Below are 6,933 nucleotides of genomic sequence, written 5' to 3'. Positions count from 1 at the left end.
ATGAAGTGGAACGAAATTTATTGGATATTTCAAACTTTGTTATCAAATAAAAAACTGAAAAATTGGGCGTGCAAAATTATTCAGCCCCTTTACTTTAAGTGCAGCAAACTCTCTCCAGAAGTTCCGTGAGGATCTCTGAATGATCCAATGTTGACCTAAATGACTAATGATGATAAATGGAATGCACTGTATATGTATATGTGTATATGTATATATATATATATGTATATATATATATATATATATATATATATCCTCTATATGCCACCCCTCCTTTTCAGCTTCCTTTTGTGGACCCCTCTGCTTTCTCCAACCCCCCCCCCCCCCCCCGTGATCTTCCCCAACAAGTTCTGTGCTCCTGTTGCTGAACAAACCTCTCTGTGCTATCCCCTGGCCTCCCCTCCTCCCTAGCAGCGCTGCTGGTTTCCCCCCTCCCCCCTTTTTCCTGATATCTCACCAAAGCCCCCCCCCCCCCCAAATGGATCTCCAAAAAATATTGTAAAAAATATTTAAAAATAAAACAAAATGGTAAAAAATAATATAAAAATAAGATAAAAAAAAAATGAATGACACCAGTGGTGGAACTACCAGGGTCGCACAGGTCGCACTTATGACCGAGCCCTGGCTTTCTACCACTGGGCTTGGAGGTAAGGGCCCCTGGCTTGGGGGTCAGGGGGCCCGTCATGGTTTCTTGCACCGGAGTCCTGAAGGTTCTAGTTACGTCTCTGCAAGGAAGTAAACGTGTGGGGACCTTTACAAAATATGTCTACAAACATCAAGATGGTTCAGATAATAGGAGAAGGCTCGATATATAATAAAAATACAATGTAGACATGAAGATAATACTATAAATGGTGACCATAAATACAGTTTGCATCATAATGTTGTAATTAATATGATTCAAGAATAAAATACAAATAAACAAACAACAGAAAAATAATTCCATAGATCACTCATAATTTTATTGATGTAGAACATCAGATAACACCTCTTGGATTTAGTCCTGAGTCCGCCATCGGTAAGAAAGTAATATTTGGTCTTCTCTGGGAATTGTTAGAACCAGTTGTGCTGGAGGTAGGAGCAGTGTCCTCGTCTGAAATTAAAACATTTAATAAGAAATACAATAGGATCACAGTTGTCCTCATTAAACCTTTATTTACCAAGGTACAGTTATAAACGTCCTGATCTTCAAGGGATGGAAGGAACCGCATGCCTGCTTCCACAGCTGTGGGCTTGGCGTTGATTTTTCAACCGGTGAACCACTTTCAAGTAAAATAAAATGAAGACATATCTTAAGCTACTCAATTAATTTTTTGGGACTCTGAAGGTGCCAACTCCCCAACACCAACATTCACAGTGTTTCCCAGGCTCTCTTCTTCCTCCAGGAGTCCAGGACTGCAGTAAACACACTCAATATTGAGAGCAGGAGGAGATCAAGGAACATCTGTTTCCCGATTCCCCTTCAACTAATGAACTCAAAAGCAACGTGTATTGCATTACTTCCATGTTTAGTGCTGTCAATCCCTGGCTCCGGGGGAAGCAGCTAATCAAGCACAATCTGTGCTTGGCTAGCTGCACTGGAGGGCAAGGAAGGCATTGAGAGTCTAACAGACCGCTTATGTTTCCATATCTGCCCATGCTATTACATAAGGGGCTTGCTATCCCCCTTAAATAGCAATAAAATTAACCACTTGCCGACTGCCCGCCGCAGTTTAACTGCGGGCAGGCTGGCTCGGCTGCGCGAATTGACGTAGGGGTACGCCAGACGCGCAAGTGGTGCCAGAGGGCGAGAGCGTGCCGCTGTGCTCCTGCCCCCACTAGGCAACGGGGATGCGAATCCACAGAACCAGCGGCCGCTATTACCTTCTATATAGGATCACAAGTCTCTGTGGTCATTTTACAAGCCCATGCCCCATACAGTTAGAAAACACTCCCCTAGGCTCACACTTAACCCTTTGATCACCACTGTGTTAACCCCTTCCTGGCCAATGTCATTATTACAGTAACAGTGCATATTTTTAGCACTGATTACTGTAGTATGTCACTGGCCCCCCCGAAAGTGTCAAAAATGTCAGTTAGGGGTCCGACCTGTCCACTACAATCTCACAGGCCCACAAAAAATCGCAGATCGTCACCATTACTAGTAAAAAAAAAAAAAAAATTGAAATGACATAAATCTTTCCCCTAGTTTGGTTTGCGCAAAAGTTATCGCATCTACAATCGAAATACACTTATTGCGCTTTTTTTTTTTTTACCAACAATATGTAGCAGAATACAAATTGGCCTAAATGGATGAAAAATTTAGATTTTTACATTTTTTTGGGGGGAATGTTATATAGCAGATTGTGAAAAATATTGTTTTTTTTCAGAATTGTCGCTCTTTTTTTTGTTTAAAGCGCAAAAAATAAAAATTTCAGAGGTGATCAAATACCGCCAAAAGAAAGCTCTATTTGTGGAAAAAAAAGGATCTCAATTTTATTTTGGTACAGTGTCACAAGACCGCGCAATTTTCCATTAAAGTAACGCAGTGCCGAATCGCAAAAAATGGCCTGGTCATTAAGGGGGCAAATCCTTACAGTTTAGAACTGGTTAAATAAAAAAAATAAAAAAGTGTACAAAAATAAAATGATAAAAATCAAGTTAAATAATCCCCCTTCCCGGTACTAGGGTTTCTCCCTTATTTTCAAGCCAAACCTGAACACTTTAGTGGCACAGGGCAATTTTTTATTTTTTTTGCAGTAAACACTAGAGGATTATAAAAGACCTAGGACATATTTGGGTACCCCAAGGAGAGTAGTAATGCAGTGAACAGTGGGTGTGGCCAAATTGCTCTTGCTGACATCATCACCCTACCCTTCAGTGATGCCAAACCTGCCCCCAGACAGCTGCCCACAGCTCCTAGATGGCAACAGATTTTTGTGTGACTATCTTGGTTACTTGGGAACCACAGCCCAGTATAAAAATTATGTCCAGGTTTCAGGCGGACTAAAACCTGGACACATGATTCAAAACCCGGACTGTCCAGGGGAATCCTGGACAGGTGGCAACCCTACCCGGTACACACCTAAATGCAAACACAGCATAGGGTGCTAATATGTATGCAAATTGCACCATGCATGTGAGATATCAGCAAGTGAGAGCAATAATTCTAGGGCCATAGTTCATGGTTAACTCCAAACTGATAACCTGTAAAAGCGTTTAAAGTGCCACCATTTGGCAATTGTGGGTATCGTGCTTTTTCATGGTTGTGCCCAATTTCAAGCATTGACGTGTTTGGTACCAATTTACTCAACATAACCCTATCTCTTATATTTTACCAGAAATGGGTATTTTATTGAGTTTTTGTGCAATAAAATTAACTTTAGTGTTTTTTTTTTCGCATTTGATAAACAGTTGCGCATATATTGTGGGAAAAAAAAAATTCCCCCAATAGAAAAGTAGTTAAATATAGGCGAAATGGCAGAAATCGGTCACATCTTATCCTTCCATTGACTAATTGTAACATGCTGAGTACATTCAGGAAATACGATAGAAAACCCCTTACCTTAATCTGAACTCTTGGAATTAAGACACGGTACCCTTGCAGTGGGCCTAGACTGCAAGGGTTATTTACTGGTTTGGTCTAGAGGTGCAGGGGTAAGGTGTAATACTTACTCTATTCCCCTCTTATTCTAAAACAGCCAGAGTAGAAAAAACATGTTCCCTGCCAGCATGCTGCAGAGAATGAATCTTGATCTCTGTGTAGAAGCAGTGGTCTCTCTGCAGAGGTCCAACATGCCCCTTGCTAGGTCAAACCTACAGCCCTGCAATCAGTAAAGTTCATGCTTCCTTCTGATTGGAGAACTCTAGCTCTGACTCAGCAGGGGTTGTGTTGGACCCCTTAGAAAGACCACTGCTTCTACACAGAGAAAACAGGGGGCCTTCTCTGCAGCATGCTGGCAGGGGCAGGCTTTTTTACTCAGGCTGTGGCTGCTTTAGAATGAAAACCAATATATGAGATCTTGCACAAATTTAGGACTGAATCACACCACCGGTAAAGTATATAGCGACCGCTGATGTGCTTTGTGAAGGTAGTGGTTTACACAACAATGCTGGTAGACTTTTATTCTTACCTGCAGACCTTGGTGGTACATTCTATCCCCTGTTGGCAATACGCACCGACGGGTTTGTTCCCAACTGCCCTCCAAAAGGGGGTCATTCTAGGTCCTCGTCGCTGAGACACTTGGGGCCAGTCACTCCTTTCTTCTGTTTGAGGGTATTTTCTTAAAAACAGTTCATGGTAAGAGCGGGCGGGTTGTGGATAAACCTTCAAGAAAGAGCACCAAAGCAAATTCTAGAAGATTTGGTAACGGCACCAATAGACATAATAACAAATTAAGATTTTTAGTAGCAAAATATATTGCACCTTCCTCAAGTGTACATTCATACCTCACCCCAATGGTAATATTACACATTCAATGTTTTATGGAGGTCTAATAGGCAATCAATCTTTTGATGTCACTGCCCCCTAGTGGTTTCTTAAAGTAGATGCAAATCCCAAGGGCTTGCTCACACCAGCAGCGTTGCCCAACACTTGGACTGCCTCAGTGCAAGAACAAGGCAAATTGCCTTATGTCTCATCACTTACGCTCACAGGGTTGGGGTTTTATTGCATTGCACTGAAACTAAGTAGGACAGGTTGCATTTCTAGGCAGTGCATTCTGATATGTTGTAATGCTTAAAAACATGCTGCAGTGCATAAGATTTACATTGATTAAAAAGAACTGCTTTGTGTTCTTTGTTTTTTTTCCCAAGTGATTTACCCCAAGCAGCTCAATGAATTGAACAGAGTATCCACCTTTGAAAAAAAAATGGTAATTTTACAGTGAAATCAATTTAGCCCAGGGGTTCTCAATCACCGAGCCATGGTTTCTGCCTCCCACCAACTGGGGTTTCCAGCCTACTGAAGATCCCCTAAAGCCCTAGAGGCCCCCCTGCCTCTAACAGTGTACCACACTGCCCCCCCCAACCTCCCATTATGCTCTCCAACCTCTCACAGTGCCCTCCCAGCCCCTTGTAGGGCCTCCAGACCCCCATAATGTTTTTAACCCTCTCAGTGTCCCCCCCCCTGCCTCCTGCAGTCTTCAGCTCTCCAGTGCCTCCAACTTATCCCCAGTGCTCCTCCCAGCCCACACACTGATTTCCCAACCTCCCATCATGCTCTCCAATCTCTCCCAGTGCCCTTTAGCCCCTTGCAGGACCGCCAGCCCCCCCCCCATAGTGCCCCCAACCTCTAACAATCACTCATACTGACTCCAACCTCCTACAGTGCTGACCTCCCAGCCCCTGCAGCACCCACCAATCCCCCACAATGCCTCTAAACTCCAACAGTGCCCCCACTGTACCCCTCAGCCTCCATAGTGCTCCATAACCTCACACATTGTTCTCCAACCTCTCACAGTGCCCCCCCCCCCCGTCCCCTGCAGAGTCATAAGCCCACATAGTGTCTCCAACCTTTAACAATGTCCCAACTGACCCCCCAACCTTCTACCATGCTCTCCAACCTCGCACATTGCTCTCCAAGCTATCAAATTGCCACAGCCCCTTATAGTGCTCCCAACCTCTAACAATGACCCACACTGACACCAACCTCCCACAGTGTCCCCCACCACCAAGCCCCTGCAGCACCCTCCAATTTCTTACAATGCCCCTGCAAAGTTCCCAGCCTCCTAAAGAGACCCCCAGCCACCACATGAGACCCCATTCTCCACAGTTTCCTCCAGCCTCCTCCAGAAACCCCATCTCCTACTGGGCCACCAAGTCTGCTGTAGAGTCACCTAACTTCCTCCAGAACCCCAACAGTGACACCCAGCCCCATCCAGATCCTTCCAGAATTCCAATACATATTTTGCATTCCCACACCGACTCTAAACTTTTTTTTTTTTCTTGGGGCATGGCAAGCTTTGGATGAATTGGTCAGGCCCTAGTCCCAGTAAGGTTGGGGATCCATGATTTAGCCAGTCTAACCAGTTCAGTTTAACCACTCTGCTCATCCCTAGCAAACACTGAAATGTCCTATTTAAGTGGATCAACCCCTTCAATAATTTCTGACAAATGCTCCCCCCTCCCGTGCTCCTCTCATGGACTGCCAATATTATTAGATTGGATGCTCACCTTGGTGTTACATAGAAGTAACATAATGCACAGAGGTCCTCCTATAGACACCATGTCTGTTTACCTGTGGAAGAATTCCTTTCCTCACAGCAAGCATGTTGGACTTATAAAGGGTAGATCGTCCCTATTTTGCTAACCTACGTCAGAATCCTGACCGGCGTCACAAGTGCAACCAGCTAAAGGCTGCAAATATTTGAAGAACATTTATGAGGATGGAATCCTCCATCTCTGGAATCCAGTCGCCATTCCCTTGGGGGACTTCTTAGAAAGTAAAAAAAATTAAAAGCAATGAAAGACAAGAACTAAAAATATGAGCATTTTATAATTATACATGTATGAGCTCTTACAGCCCAGTATAGCCATGAACTTCACTGGAAATAGCAGAATTATCAAGTAGTTATGTGAATGACAATCGGTCTGTAAAAGCAAAAAATATCCAAGCATTACTATTTAAAAAAAATACTTTTCCCCTTCCTTTTCATCCTTGGCTACTTCTTAGTGCTGCCAATCTCCTGCAGACTCTTTGCAGCCACTTCCTGCCTACATACAATTCAGTGATTGCTATGTTTGCTTTTCTCGGTGTGTTTCCATTTGTTATTGTACATGAAAAGAAGCCAATGAGTTTTGGTTCAAAACTTTAGAAAATATACAATACATAATAGGTATATCCTAAAATGTTCTAATTTTTAGTATTAGATGGATTATGTTATATAATGGAGTAATAGATGAAGTATATAATATAAACAGAGTATATACTAAAGGATGTTAGAAAGGAACAAG

General features: G+C 43.1%; 1 long non-coding RNA gene across 1 annotated transcript; it reads right to left on the bottom strand.

The window, feature by feature from the left end:
* Positions 1-984: 984 nt before the first annotated feature.
* LOC309558324 lies at positions 985-6,243 on the bottom strand. The gene is made up of 3 exons (XR_014225423.1): positions 6,154-6,243; positions 4,113-4,306; positions 985-1,093 (listed from the first exon to the last, which is right to left on the bottom strand). It is a non-coding gene; the product is annotated as an uncharacterized lncRNA (long non-coding RNA).
* Between the last annotated feature and the right edge of the window lie 690 nt (positions 6,244-6,933).

This window comes from Pelophylax lessonae (assembly GCF_965119305.1).
Source record: "Pelophylax lessonae genome assembly, chromosome: 6".
NCBI lineage: Eukaryota > Metazoa > Chordata > Amphibia > Anura > Ranidae > Pelophylax > Pelophylax lessonae.
The sequence above is the reverse complement of the archived record's forward strand: the minus strand, read 5'-3'. Positions and strand labels throughout refer to the sequence as shown.